General features: G+C 57.5%; 1 long non-coding RNA gene across 1 annotated transcript; it reads left to right on the forward strand.

Annotated features, from left to right (window-relative positions):
• The first annotated feature begins 10,298 nt into the window (after nt 1–10,298).
• On the forward strand, nt 10,299–12,476 carry LOC141941899 (uncharacterized). The gene is made up of 3 exons (XR_012628465.1): nt 10,299–10,322; nt 10,409–10,567; nt 10,927–12,476. It is a non-coding gene; the product is annotated as an uncharacterized LOC141941899 (long non-coding RNA).
• Nucleotides 12,477–15,507: the final 3,031 nt, after the last annotated feature.

Here is a 15,507-nt window from a genome sequence, read left to right on the forward strand (position 1 = left end):
TGATGCATGACCCTGTATTTTCCTATTTGTTTAAGTGCGCTATTGTGTCTTTTCGTACTGTATGTTTTCTGTATTATTCTGTTATTTAGCTATTTCCAGTAAAATATGCCTGCTCTTTTCACTCTGGTGTCTGAGTTTAATTGGTATCCCTAATCAGCAAAGCACGGGCCCACAATCTTTCTGGTTGGAGTGTAAAATAGCCAAAAGATGCCGGTTTCCTGCATTCTTCCTGCAAAGACTCTGATTTCCTGCATTTTTCCTCAAAAGGGCAGGTTTTGAACTCTCTTCATCGCTCCTATTTTAATCAAGGCATCGCGCAGTATCAACAGTTCCACCAGACACACGCCATCCAAAGCTGACTATGGATCCCCTTTTTGCCACGGGGAGGGCCTTTCGCACAGACGTGTCCCTGGCTGTGCTGGCTGCTCGGTGGGTGAAGGTCATGGCTCACAGTGGAGTCTGTCTTTCGCCACGATGGTCATTTCCAGGGAGAGCAGCTTGTTGTATTGACCAGGACCCTACAGGGAGAACAGAAGGGCAGGGATGCAGACGCAACACTTGCCACAAGTCCAGCGGAGCAGCTTGCTCCAGCGCGGCCCACTGTGACTTTCTGTGCTGCTGGAGCTGTGCGGATGCTCAGGGGACAAAGGGTTAAACCTGAGTTACCTGCATGAAATACAGCTGTCGCCAGCCTCGGTGCAAGCTGATGCAGGAGCTGGTCCTGACAACCACCAACCCAGGGCACGGAAAGCTTTGAACAGCTGTGACTGTTCTGGAACAGACCGTGCCTCGTGCATCCGCTTCTATTAACAACTCTTCTCCTGCAGCAGAAAAGGAGTTTGAGATCTTGCTCACGGCTACAGGAGGACGGTGGTGGCCTCGGATGGTGCGTGAGGCTCGGGGCTTGCCTTGCCTATGAGCAGCTATGCCCACAGAGTGACAGAGGCTTTCCCTGGGGAAGAGCCATCAGCGCCCATTTGAAATGGAGGAAAACTTCACTACGGTTTTGGTTGTAGGTGGAAAGCTGTGGGTCAGGGAGGAATTCTGCATCTTCCATAGCGTAACAGAGGCAACTGGCTGTACAGCAATTTTTTGGTTTGTCTAATTCTTCCGGGAAGAGTCTTATGCCGGTACCGAGTAAGGCGGAGTGTCAGACAAAGTAGCTCATTGAATGGGCATGATACGGGGAAATTTACTTGCCTATTAAAAGCCCCATTGCTCTAGAAGTTGCATCTTTTTTCTCTAGTCCTTTCTCTTGGAAGGGGGTGGGCGGAGGGGCATGGAGGGTTTATCTTCATACCTCCTAAAACATGCATTGTAGCAGTCAGGATAGAATATGCCTTCCTCCTGTAGCTTTTCTTTTTTGAACGTGCTGAATTCAGTCAATTGCCCACTGAGTTCAACAGACACCTCTGATTTTTACCCTTTGGCTGAACAGCTAGATGCAACCTCCCGTCACTGGCGTTAGCACCAGTAATGCAGATCATCTGCTCTCTACTACTCTAGGCTACCTACTATCTAACAGTCTAGGCGAGAGTACAGCCTGATGCAACGTTACACGTAAGGTCAGTACTACCACGGGGTGTGACATTCCAATGGAAAACGAGAGAGCCTGTACACCTTTAATTGGCTTCAAGGGATGACAGGGAGAAGCACCATATTTGTAATACACACACACACACACAGAAAAGTGGATCTTCCCCCTCAATTTCTGATCATCCTGTGAGAAAGCCGTGCGCCGCACGATGCACGCGCTGTCCACATTCAGTGATGCGGATGACGGGGCAGAGCGCACCCTCAGACAGCTTGCAGAAGGCACACGACCGGGAGGAGAGGCTCCTGCAGCCGGGAGTTGTGTTGCCAACCAGAGGGCCCTTGACAGGCTGGAGAAAGGGGCTGCCAGGTGCCTGCTGTCGTTGAAGAAGGGGAAGAGGGAAGAGCAAAGTGCTGGACCTGGGCAGGAAGAAGCCTTTGGAGCCGTATGTGCTGGGGGAGACCCAGCTGGCAAGCAGCTGTGCAGAGCCCTGGGGTCATGGTGGACCCGAAGCTGAGCAACTTGGAGCCAGCAAAGTACCCCTGGGGCAACGGGGGCTAAGTGCATCCCGGGCTGCAGCAGGCAAACCACTGGCAGCAGGCGGAGGGAGGGGGTGCTTCCCCTCTGCTCTGTCCTGCTCTGGGCTCCCCAGCGCGAGACAGCCAGGGCCACGCTGGAGAGCACCCCCGGCACGAGGCCCCGCCCACTTTCCGTTGGCCTCCCAGCGGCGGCCATTTTGGAGCCAGCAGCCACCAGAGCCGGCACCAGGGGGCTCTGCTGGCACCGAGCAGCGCCGGCAGGAGGCAGGCTCTGGCCGAGCAGCACTCCCCGGCACCTGCACCTCACTTGCCATCCTCGCTGTCGCCGGCTGGGCCGCATCCCAGAGCGGTGCAGAGCGAGGGTCCTCCTGTCCCGGGCAGGATGGGCCAGGCCAACTGCTGCTGGCACTCCAGGTAGGATCCCCCCTGCGGCTCAGGGATGGGTGGGCACGGCCGGGCCCCGCAGCCGCGGCCTTTCTCATGCCCGCCGCTCTCTGCTCCGCAGGGAGGCTCTCACCGACGCCGAGGCGGTGCTGAGCACAGATGTGTGGCTGACCCGGGGCCACAGGAGGAGCGAGAGGCGCCTTCTCCTCCTCCAGGAGGAACTGGTCATCGCCAAGTTGCGGTAAGACCCTCAGAGCCCCACTGCCTTTCCCCCATGCCTGGCCCTGCCACCAGGCCAGGGACACTCTGGCACCAGCCCCAGGCCCTGGGGCCTTGGTGCTGGATGCAGCAATGTCCATCCCAAGGTGTCCTGGTTTAGCCAGGATAGGGTTAAGTTTCCCCAGCAGTGGGGAGGGAGCTCTAGCCGGGTTATTCAATACCATGCTGACGTCAGGTCCGGGCGCCCAAGCGCGGGAAGATTGGTAAACGCGTGGGGTGGGGTCGCTTCCCTCACTGCTGTATCTGTATATCCCTTGTTCTGTTTATTGTTATTACTGTTATTGCTATTGCTATTGTTCTTGTTGTTGTTCGGTTTGTTGCTGTTGCACTGTTGTATCAAACCTCTCCTTATCTCAGCCCCGGGGTCTGTATTTCACTCCCTGCCCTGTTCCGGTCGGAGGGTGGGGGAGGGGCAGCGGCAGCGTGGTCTCGGGTCCCGGCGGGGCCTAAACCACCACAGCCTTTTTGGTGCCCAACGTGTGGCACGAGAGGGTTGAGATAAGGACACAAGGAGAAGGTGTGTTAGAGCCATCTGTTAGGTGCCATTTTTCTGGTTTTATTCGTATTTGTTTGATAAGGAACATTTGCAGTGCTGGCCAACTTGCTTGCGTGGTGGGGCTGGATTAATCCTTATATCCCCTGTGTGTTCTTCCCAGTGCTGGCGTTTGTTATCGGTGGAAAATGTGTCAAGGGTTTTATTTTGCTATACTGGCTACTGACTGCTTATAATGTGCTTGCATCACTGCTTGTGCGGGTGAACCGGTAGCTGTTTGCTGCCTGGGCTTTCGTTAGGGGTCTCACCGCCTCTGTGGGTGAGCCAGGGGAAGAGATGCTCTCGGTTTTTGAGAGTTTTAGCTATCCTTGGAGCACCCAGGCCAGTGTGTTTGCGGCACAGCGCTTTCTGAATGTCTGCCAGATCTTGTTTTGGGCCATGCGGTACTTCTCCAATAATGGCACCACCCGGAAACCTGCCCCGAGGGCAGATAGTTATAAATGGCAAGGTGTGTGGGAAAAGATGGGCAAGTGCCTGAGTCAGTGGTCACCCCCAGTGCTTTGGGATCTCACTCCCAAACAAGTGCAGAGTCCCGATAAACTGGTGGAGTGTTTGGAAAAGGTGTGTTGCCAATCTGACAAACCCCGGGAGACACAACTCGTTGCGATGTGCTGGGGGCTTGCCCATGCCTACCGTGTCATCTTTAACACTGATCACTGCCCTCAAGGGGGAGAAAGGGCTGCAGGATCTGAAAGTGAACCTGCTGGTACAGCAGCTGGGCCAGGGGGACAGGCAGTGCCAGTACCAGTCGCCTCCACCAGCACAGCAGCTGGGCCAGGGGGACAGGCAGTGCCAGTATGAGTCGCCCCGACACAGAAAACCAAATATACCAAAAAATCCCCTCGCAGTGCACAGGGTGATGATGAACCAGGCCCATCACGAGAGCAGGAGGAAGAGCCGGAGGTAACCATCCGATCTCTATCCCTCAGTGAGTTGCGAGATATGCGGAAGGATTTCAGACGCCTTCCAGGCGAGCAAATTTGCACCTGGCTGCTCCGATGCTGGGATAGTGGAGCTGGTGTTTTGGAATTGGAGGGGAGAGAGGCCAAGCAGCTGGGACCTTTAGCCAGGGAGACTGGTATTGACAAGGCCATAGGGAAACAGGCTCAAACCCTCAGCCTTTGGAGGCGACTCCTGCTCAGTGTAAGGGAGAGGTGCCCCTACAAGGATGATGTTCTATGTCGGTTAGGCAAGTGGACCGACACGGAGAAAGGCATTCAGAACCTCAGGGAATTGGCTGTGTTTGACATGGTTTATGGTGATCTCAGTGATGGCCCATGGATCCAGATCAGGTCCCTTGCACACAGCTGATGTGGCAGAAGTTCCTGCAAAGTGCACCAGAGGCACATTCCAAAGCACTGGCAGTAGCGTCCTGGTGGCGAGACACCCACACTCAGACAGTGGACGAAGTGGCTGGCCAGCTCCGGCAATATGAGGGAAATCTCCCTTCCTCCCAACATGCCTGGGTTTCAGCTGTAAGGGAACTGTCTCAGAGGCTCCAGAAAGTGGAAGAGGACATGTCCTACATTCCACCTGCACGGGCCGATGTCTCAGCCATTAGAAGCAGGCACTTCCCCACCCAAGAGAAGGGCAGTGGAAGGGACACAGCACGGGGTACCCTGTGATTCTTCCTCCGCGACCATGGAGAAAACGTGAGGAGGTGGGATGGACAGCCCACTCCCGCCCTAGCTGCACAAGTACAGCACCTGAAAGGGAAAGCCACCATGAAAGGGGAGTCTTCCAAGAGAGACGCAGCTCCAGTGTCCAGTCGGAAATCCCCCAGACAGAATAGAATGGCCAACGTTATGCTTGACCTTCTTGAGGGGACAAGTGAGTCATTCTTGCAGGAGTCACTCTTAGAACAAGTGAGTGATGGTGAGCAGGATTAGAGGGGCCCTGCCTCCAGCCAGGTGGAGGAAAGGGATAATCGGATTTACTGGACGGTGTGGATCCGATGGCCTGGCACATCAGACGCACAAGCATACATAAGGCCTTGGTAGATACTGGCGCACAGTGCACCCTGATGCCATCAAACTACAGTGGGGTTGAACCCATCTGCATCTCCGGAGTGACAGGGGGATCCCAACAGCTGACCCTATTAGAAGCTGAAGTAAGCTTAACTGGGAAGGACTGGCATAAGCACCCCATTGTGACTGGCCCAGATGCCCCGTGCATCCTAGGTACAGATTACCTGAGGAGAGGGTACTTTAAAGACCCAAGAGAGTACTGGTGGGCCTTTGGTATAGCTGCCCTGGAGGAGGTTGAGCAATTGACTCCCTTACCCGGCCTCTCAGAAGATCCCTCAGTGGTGTGGGATTACTCAGTCGGTAAACGCGTGGTGTGGGGTCGCTCTCCTCGCTGCTGTATCAGTATATCCCTTGTTCTGTTTATTGTTATTACTGTTATTGCTATTGTTATCGTTCTTGTTGTTCGGTTTGTTGCTGTTGCACTGCTGTATTAAACCTCTCCTTATCTCAGCCCCGGGGTTTGTATTTCACTCCCTGCCCCGCTCCGGTCGGAGGGTAGGGGAGGGGCAGTGGCAATGTCCTCTCGGGTCCCGGCAGGGCCTAAACCACCACACAGGGGCAGGTGGGGGGCAGGGCTCTGCCCGGGGGCACCCCAAGGCGGCCACCTCCAGCTCACTGCCTGTCTCTCTTCTCCGCAGACGTGGCACCACCCTGCGCCCACAGCTCCGCCTGGCCCTGGACCAGCTGTGGGTGCTGAGCAGCGGGAAGGAGGCGGCGGGGGACGTCAAAGAGGAAGAGGAGGAGGAAGGCAGCGACGACGACAGGACCTCCATCATCTTCATCTGGCCCAGCGGCACCTGTGTTGCCACTTTCGGGTGAGTCATGGTGCCACGTCCCACAGCCGGGCAGGAGAGGGTCCCAACCGTGCCCACGCCACCCTGTGAATGGCCCCTGCCCTCCGTGCAGAGCCTGGACAGGGAGCGGGCTGCACGCCGGCAGGGAGGGATGGGGGTGCGTTTCCACATCCTGCATCCCCTGGTCACCTTTTGGTCCCCAGAAGGCAAGGGCAGGAGCAGCTGCTCTGGCAGGACACAGGGAGCCAGGGCTTGGGCAGCACCCCTGTCCTGCCCCACGGGGCCTCGTGCTGCCCCTCAGCCCTTCCCAAGGGGCAAGGCTGTGCAGGGGCCCGGGGGCTGGGGGGCAGCGGGGCCTGATGCGGGTTCTCCTCTCTTTCTGCAGCTCCCGGGCACTGAAGCAGCTGTGGCTGGGCAAGCTGCTGGGGTAAGCTAGGGGGGTGCTTCAGGCGCGGCCGGATGGGGGAACACAGCTCCCCAGATGGGGAGAGCTGCCGCTGCGGCTGCGGGCAGCTCTCAGGCAGAGCTGCCTGACAAGGGAGAAGAGGTGGCTTGGGGCTCAGCCAGCTCTCTCCCTGTCCTTTCCCGGTGACAGGACACCCGAAGGAGCCACGGGAGCCCGAGTAACCCACATCCCGTCCATCAAACTCCTGCAGAAGGAGCTGAGCCGACGCCACGCCGTAAGTGTCTCTCTCGTCTGGCCGCTGTCCCCGAGCGCTGGCCCTCCAGCCGAGCAGCAGAGGCGTCGCTGCTCACCTCCTTCCACTCTTTCTCTCCTGCCCAGTGGAAGACATTCAGCGCCAAGAAGAGCCTGGAGAGGCTGATGGAGGACCAGGCAGAGGTGAGAACGGCTGCCTTTCACCCGCCTCTGGCTGTGCCGGGGTGCCAGGGCTGTGCGGCGAGTGGGGTGAGCCTGTGCAGGGGGGAGGGAGGGTCCCGCGGTGCCACCCCGGGTGCAAAGAGCGTTGGGGAGCCACCAGGAACGCCGCATGTCCCCGCTGGTGGTGCTGGGGGGAAACCTGCCGCGTGAGGCAGAGAGCCCAGGAGGGCAGAGGGTCCTGGTTCTTGCAGGCTGATCCCAAGCAAGGGCATCCAACAGCCCCACCTACCAATGAAGGCGGACTTTGCCGCTCACCAGGTGAGTTTGGGGACGAAGGGCAGGGAGGGCCTTCTTTTCTCCTGGACCGGCACGTCTGCACAACTGAGGATGCGGCCCTTTGGCCAGAGGAAATCGGTGCGCATCACGCTGCAGCAGGAGAGAGCTGAGCGCTCGGGACCCTTCGACAGTGCTGAGCACTCGAGGTGCTGCCTGCCTGAGCTCTGTCCCCAGAGCCGGGCAGATGGGTCCCTGCTCCGCGGCCAGAGCCGGGAGGAGCCGTGCTCCCTTGTTCCCTGAGTGTCACCCCGCAGGTCGGGCACCCCAAGGGAGGACGGATGTCACCCGGACGAGCAAGGACACCCGCTGGGCAGCGGCCGCCGGACGTGATTCTGCGGGACAGGGAGCCTCCCTCTGCTGCGGCTCGCGGCCTGGGGGAGGGCAGGGCGAGGGCTGGGCGGGGCTGTCCCGCTGTGCCGCCGTGTTCTCAGGAGACTGCGAGCCGGAGCCGCTGAGCCAGAGCCCTGGTTCCAGCTGCCGGCTCCCTGCCCGTCCCGTCCCGCCGTACCGCTCAGCACCGCGCTGCAGGCAGGGCAGGGCAGGGCAGGGCAGGCTCCGGGAGCGCTGGCCTGGCGGTTCCCACTGACGGGCTCTTGCTCTCTTTCCCTTTGCAGCGGGAGGGAGCGGCGGCCGCACCGGCAGGAAGAGGAGGGGACTGCCCTGGCCGTTTGCGCTGCGGCGGAGCCCGTCCGCTGCCCCGGCGCCAGGGCAGGCGGGCTCCGACTGCAGCAGGGCGCTCTTTGGGCAGCCCCTGGCAGCCCTCTGCGGGGAGGCCGGCACGCTGCCCCGGCCCATCCAGGTAGGCCAGCCTGGACAGGGAAGCCCCAGCCCTCCCTGCGGCTGCTCCAGAGCCACTGTCCCCAGCGGCTGCGGGGGTGGCTGGGGCACGGGGCTTTTCACCCACGGCCACCGCTTCTGGCGCCAGACCCTTTGCGGGGGGGGTGGGGGGGGTGGGGGGGCGGAGCCCAGCCTGGGGCAGAGCTCTGGCCTCTGCCGTCACTTGTTTCTTCAGCCAAGCAGCTGTTCTCCTGCGTCTCCCGCAGGAGCTCGTGGACATCCTGCACCAGCGAGGACCGTCGACGGAGGGGATCTTCCGCAGATCCGACAGGGGGACGGCGCTCCAGAAGCTGAAGGAGGACCTCGACCGCGGCGCAGATGTGGACCTGGCAAACCAGCCTGTCATCCTGCTGGCTGCCGTCCTGAAGGTGAGCGCTTCTGCCCTGCAGCTGGAAGAGCTCGTGGCTGGCCTGGAACCTTCAAAGGCTCACCTGAAGCCCTTGGCCTTGCAGGACTTTCTCCGCAGCATCCCGGGCAAGCTGCTCGTTGTCGGCCTCTACGAGGACTGGATGCAGGCCATGGAGAGGCCAAGCAAGGAGGCCAGGGTGGAAGCGCTGAAAGTGTGAGTGTGGCCAGCAGCCTGCCTGTTGAGTAGGGAGTGGCAGAGTCCTGGGACTTGCCTGAAAAGGGACGGGCTCCTTAGAAGGTTGCACTTTCTGGCAGCTCGCATTTGCTGGGCTGGGGTTGCATTTCGGGGGAAAGGGCGTGGGCAGGGAGCCTTCCCTTGCGTGGGCTTGGGTGAAACCAGGAGCTGGGAAGCAGCAGTGTGTTTTCTTCCTGAAGCACAGGAGCCCTGATCACTGCCTGAGAGCACCTGGAAAGTGGCACAACACAGACACTGGCTCCCACCTGCCCTTGTGCAAGCTTCAGGGACAGCTGTGGGCAGCATCTGCTTCCATAACGTTGTGTTCCTGCTCCCTCAGGGTGGCCGAGAAGTTGCCTGCAGCCCATCTCCTCCTCCTCCAGCGCCTGATCTCGCTGCTGCAGAGCATTGGCCACCACGTGTCCACCAGCAGAATGACCGCCAGCAACCTGGCCATCTGCCTGGGGCCAAACCTGCTGGGCCCACCCGACGAGGACCTGCTCCCGCTCGAGGCCATGCTGAAGGTGACCGAGAAGGTACGCTGTATTGACCGGCTGCCTGCAGCCTGCCTGGACCGTCAGAGCTTGCTCCTCTCTTGAGTAAATGATGGTGGAGTGGCTGCCTGGAAGAGCAGCCCCACAGCCACAGCCTTCTGTGCAGAAGCAAGGGTCAGGAGCAGGAAAGGCTGCTTGGCACATTTTCAGACACCTGCGCTGAAACCAAGGCTTTGATGTGTGCAGGTGAAGCTGCTGGTGGAATTTCTCATTGAGAACGGCAGTGACATCCTGGGGGAGGAGATGGCTGTCCAGATGTCACCAGAGCCCATGGGCAGATGCACAGGTAGGAGGAGGGACTGAGGGCTGTCACAGCCTGAGCAGACAGCGGGGGTAGGGCTTGGTGTGGGTTTTGCTTTAGCTGTTGTCCACTTCCAACAAGTCACTTTGCTGCACACGCTTTTGCTTTCCAGAGCTGCCTTTGGGAAAGGAGCATGGCCCGGCAGGCGAAGCAGACGTGGAGCACCAGGCAAAAGCCTTCCTGGATGCACCAGCCTCTCTGCTCATCCTCCAGAGAGCAGCAGGGGGAGACGCGGTGGTGGGAGCAGAATCGGCGGAGGTATGGCAGCTCCACGAGCGCTGCGACAATGTGTCTTAGGTAGGAGGGTAGTTCCTGTTGGGTCCAAGCAGCTGCTGTGCCTCTTCCTGGCATTCGATCTCTTGTGGCTTTGCATTTTATTTCCCCCCACCCCGGAATAACACGCTGTAAGTAAAACTTGGGAGGGCGGAAGAAATTCTGGCAGAAGGAAGTGGGCCAGCCTTCTCTTGCCCGGCAGGGGATCGCAGGCTCTCTGCTGAATGGCCCCACAAATGAACTGTCACACCCCCACGTGAACCCTGTGTTCCAGAGTGAGATCCTTGGGAGAAAGGGCTAATGCAAACCGGCCAAAGGGATCTCCTCTGTAGAGCTAAGGCAGCAACGTGCCAAGCAGTTGCTTACTACTTCAGGGCATCCCTTGCCACCTGCTAATGACGACCTTTCTGTTTTAGGCACGCATTGCTCCGTCTCCAACCACCCCCGAGACCACGGTAGAGGCCCTGGGATGCACAGAGGAACCAAAGAGCCTCTCAGAGCAAAGAAGGTAAAATGAGTCAGCTTTGGTTAAATCAAGAGCTGATTCCAACTGATCCTGGCTTTACCTATCTAATCATGCTGTGGGATGGAAAGGTTTGCAGGCTCCCGCCAGGAGAGCGCCAGCCAAAGGAAAAGAAAGAGAGAAGAGGCCTGGGCAGAAGAGACGGAACCCCACCAGGCGAAGAAGAGAAGAAAGAAGAAGATGGGGACTGCAAAAAAAGCAGGGAGGTGCAAAAGATCAGGAAGCCCCAGGTACGTACCAGGCTCTGCTGCCCATCTTTGCCAACTCTCCACACTGCTCTAAGTCAGTCCAACTCTCTGGCAAGGGACGGCGAGGGGATGGTGCTATGCAGGGTTTGGAAATAACCCCGTGGCAGCTCCCCAGGGGAGCCCTGCTGTGTGGCACGGGGGCACTCTGCACCTCTGCATATGCGCAGGTCTGTAAGGGCATTACCCATGGGGATAAGGGGCCAGAGCCACCCCAGAGCCAATGCCAGCAGTAGCTCTCTTCTGGGATATCAACAATTCCTGTTCCCCAAAGAAAGGGGAACCAAGCCATGCCTGTTCCTGCCTTTGTGCTTTACCAGTGCTTTCTGGCTCTGTCGTTGTAGGTGCTGATTTCCTGTTGCCACCTGAAGCCCTGTGACTCCTGGGCTCCTGCAGTTAATGTCCACAATAAAAGGACATTTTGTCTCTTCTGAATGTGTGTGCCATACGATGTTCTGGACGAGGTAGAAGTTGTTTTGTGACGCACGCATCCTTGTGGAAGAGTTTGGGATCATCCCTTGCGCCAGAATCCTTTCCAGCAGGCATCGGGGCTGAGTTCAGGTGCTTGAGGCGTCAAACCAAAGCACAGCATCACATAGAACCGCTGAGGCTGGGAGGGACCTGTGGAGGTCCTCTGGTCCAACCTGCCTGCTCAAGCAGGGTCACCTAGACCGGATTGCTCAGGACTGTGGACTAATGGGCACCTTCCCTTGTCACACAGAGCATCCTCATGGGGGGAAAAGGGATGCTCTGGAGAGTTTCTGGCAAATCTCTGGAGAAGAGCTTCTCCCTGCCCCTCTACCAGGGGCTTTTTCAGCTGGTGGGTGCAGTCAGCACTGCAGGAAAGAACAGGCAGCAGCCACCACAGTCAGCACTGCGGGAAAGCTGGGACCGCGGAGACCCTCCCAGGCTCTCCAACCCCAGCCTAGCCCAGTCCAGACAGCGTCCACAAGAGTGGTCTTCCATCCCTTTTCCCAACGTGCTGAACTGCCCTTAAAGCATTAACCACCGGGCTGAAGTGCTAAGGCTTGGACAATAGGCCCAAGCCAGAGTTGACCTATAGAGGAATCCTGTATATTTTGTACCTGATAACCATTGTGCTAGTAGGTATTGTACTAGGTTATAACAAACCGCCTATCCTGATGTAAAAAGCGCTAAAGTGTTGAAGTGTTGAAGCCTGAACAACAGGCCCCGAGCCAAAGCTGCTAACTTAGTATGTAGTCATTAACGATATGTGTATGGTCATTAATGAAAGATGTAGCTTAGATATCATAGACTCCTGACTGATGATGAATGTAATGGAAACATGTCTATCCTGAATGTATCTTTCTTCTTCTTGGCATAGAGGTAAGTTAACAAGGCCATGAAGCCTGCTGTCCGGCCTTGGGACCAGACGTGTGGCCTTGTTCTAAAAAGAACATAAATAAATTAGATAAGCAGGGAAACTCCCTTAGCTTCTCCCTTGAGCCCTGGCCAGGCTCCGGGGGAATCTAATGTGAGAGTGAAACCAGACGTTCCGCTCAAAACAGAGGTGCCAGCTATTCTGGCTTGCTGATTTGGGGCTATATAAGGCTGGACCCGCTCACAGCGACTTTGGAAGCCTCACCTACGGGTGGACGCACCGCGTAGGATTTCCCACTTGCCGGGAAAGGCTCTCCAAATCCTCGCTGTAACCGGGGCTGCCCAGCCACTGCGGGTCTGGATGATGGTAAAGTATGCAAGTGGTGATGGATCTTTCTTAATCCCTATTCTCTCTCTCAGGTAGTAATGATTTGATGCATGACCCTGTATTTTCCTATTTGTTTAAGTGCGCTATTGTGTCTTTTCGTACTGTATGTTTTCTGTATTATTCTGTTATTTAGCTATTTCCAGTAAAATATGCCTGCTCTTTTCACTCTGGTGTCTGAGTTTAATTGGTATCCCTAATCAGCAAAGCACGGGCCCACAATCTTTCTGGTTGGAGTGTAAAATAGCCAAAAGATGCCGGTTTCCTGCATTCTTCCTGCAAAGACTCTGATTTCCTGCATTTTTCCTCAAAAGGGCAGGTTTTGAACTCTCTTCATCGCTCCTATTTTAATCAAGGCATCGCGCAGTATCAACAGTTCCACCAGACACACGCCATCCAAAGCTGACTATGGATCCCCTTTTTGCCACGGGGAGGGCCTTTCGCACAGACGTGTCCCTGGCTGTGCTGGCTGCTCGGTGGGTGAAGGTCATGGCTCACAGTGGAGTCTGTCTTTCGCCACGATGGTCATTTCCAGGGAGAGCAGCTTGTTGTATTGACCAGGACCCTACAGGGAGAACAGAAGGGCAGGGATGCAGACGCAACACTTGCCACAAGTCCAGCGGAGCAGCTTGCTCCAGCGCGGCCCACTGTGACTTTCTGTGCTGCTGGAGCTGTGCGGATGCTCAGGGGACAAAGGGTTAAACCTGAGTTACCTGCATGAAATACAGCTGTCGCCAGCCTCGGTGCAAGCTGATGCAGGAGCTGGTCCTGACAACCACCAACCCAGGGCACGGAAAGCTTTGAACAGCTGTGACTGTTCTGGAACAGACCGTGCCTCGTGCATCCGCTTCTATTAACAACTCTTCTCCTGCAGCAGAAAAGGAGTTTGAGATCTTGCTCACGGCTACAGGAGGACGGTGGTGGCCTCGGATGGTGCGTGAGGCTCGGGGCTTGCCTTGCCTATGAGCAGCTATGCCCCCAGAGTGACAGAGGCTTTCCCTGGGGAAGAGCCATCAGCGCCCATTTGAAATGGAGGAAAACTTCACTACGGTTTTGGTTGTAGGTGGAAAGCTGTGGGTCAGGGAGGAATTCTGCATCTTCCATAGCGTAACAGAGGCAACTGGCTGTACAGCAATTTTTTGGTTTGTCTAATTCTTCCGGGAAGAGTCTTATGCCGGTACCGAGTAAGGCGGAGTGTCAGACAAAGTAGCTCATTGAATGGGCATGATACGGGGAAATTTACTTGCCTATTAAAAGCCCCATTGCTCTAGAAGTTGCATCTTTTTTCTCTAGTCCTTTCTCTTGGAAGGGGGTGGGCGGAGGGGCATGGAGGGTTTATCTTCATACCTCCTAAAACATGCATTGTAGCAGTCAGGATAGAATATGCCTTCCTCCTGTAGCTTTTCTTTTTTGAACGTGCTGAATTCAGTCAATTGCCCACTGAGTTCAACAGACACCTCTGATTTTTACCCTTTGGCTGAACAGCTAGATGCAACCTCCCGTCACTGGCGTTAGCACCAGTAATGCAGATCATCTGCTCTCTACTACTCTAGGCTACCTACTATCTAACAGTCTAGGCGAGAGTACAGCCTGATGCAACGTTACACGTAAGGTCAGTACTACCACGGGGTGTGACATTCCAATGGAAAACGAGAGAGCCTGTACACCTTTAATTGGCTTCAAGGGATGACAGGGAGAAGCACCATATTTGTAATACACACACACACACACAGAAAAGTGGATCTTCCCCCTCAATTTCTGATCATCCTGTGAGAAAGCCGTGCGCCGCACGATGCACGCGCTGTCCACATTCAGTGATGCGGATGACGGGGCAGAGCGCACCCTCAGACAGCTTGCAGAAGGCACACGACCGGGAGGAGAGGCTCCTGCAGCCGGGAGTTGTGTTGCCAACCAGAGGGCCCTTGACAGGCTGGAGAAAGGGGCTGCCAGGTGCCTGCTGTCGTTGAAGAAGGGGAAGAGGGAAGAGCAAAGTGCTGGACCTGGGCAGGAAGAAGCCTTTGGAGCCGTATGTGCTGGGGGAGACCCAGCTGGCAAGCAGCTGTGCAGAGCCCTGGGGTCATGGTGGACCCGAAGCTGAGCAACTTGGAGCCAGCAAAGTACCCCTGGGGCAACGGGGGCTAAGTGCATCCCGGGCTGCAGCAGGCAAACCACTGGCAGCAGGCGGAGGGAGGGGGTGCTTCCCCTCTGCTCTGTCCTGCTCTGGGCTCCCCAGCGCGAGACAGCCAGGGCCACGCTGGAGAGCACCCCCGGCACGAGGCCCCGCCCACTTTCCGTTGGCCTCCCAGCGGCGGCCATTTTGGAGCCAGCAGCCACCAGAGCCGGCACCAGGGGGCTCTGCTGGCACCGAGCAGCGCCGGCAGGAGGCAGGCTCTGGCCGAGCAGCACTCCCCGGCACCTGCACCTCACTTGCCATCCTCGCTGTCGCCGGCTGGGCCGCATCCCAGAGCGGTGCAGAGCGAGGGTCCTCCTGTCCCGGGCAGGATGGGCCAGGCCAACTGCTGCTGGCACTCCAGGTAGGATCCCCCCTGCGGCTCGGGGATGGGTGGGCACGGCCGGGCCCCGCAGCCGCGGCCTTTCTCATGCCCGCCGCTCTCTGCTCCGCAGGGAGGCTCTCACCGACGCCGAGGCGGTGCTGAGCACAGACGTGTGGCTGACCCGGGGCCACAGGAGGAGCGAGAGGCGCCTTCTCCTCCTCCAGGAGGAACTGGTCATCGCCAAGTTGCGGTAAGACCCTCAGAGCCCCACTGCCTTTCCCCCATGCCTGGCCCTGCCACCAGGCCAGGGACACTCTGGCACCAGCCCCAGGCCCTGGGGCCTTGGTGCTGGATGCAGCAATGTCCATCCCAAGGTGTCCTGGTTTAGCCAGGATAGGGTTAAGTTTCCCCAGCAGTGGGGAGGGAGCTCTAGCCGGGTTATTCAATACCATGCTGACGTCAGGTCCGGGCGCCCAAGCGCGGGAAGATTGGTAAACGCGTGGGGTGGGGTCGCTTCCCTCACTGCTGTATCTGTATATCCCTTGTTCTGTTTATTGTTATTACTGTTATTGCTATTGCTATTGTTCTTGTTGTTGTTCGGTTTGTTGCTGTTGCACTGTTGTATCAAACCTCTCCTTATCTCAGCCCCGGGGTCTGTATTTCACTCCCTGCCCCGTTCCGGTCGGAGGGTGGGGGAGGGGCAG

Source organism: Strix uralensis, chromosome 3 (genome assembly GCF_047716275.1).
Source record: "Strix uralensis isolate ZFMK-TIS-50842 chromosome 3, bStrUra1, whole genome shotgun sequence".
NCBI classification, from domain to species: domain Eukaryota; kingdom Metazoa; phylum Chordata; class Aves; order Strigiformes; family Strigidae; genus Strix; species Strix uralensis.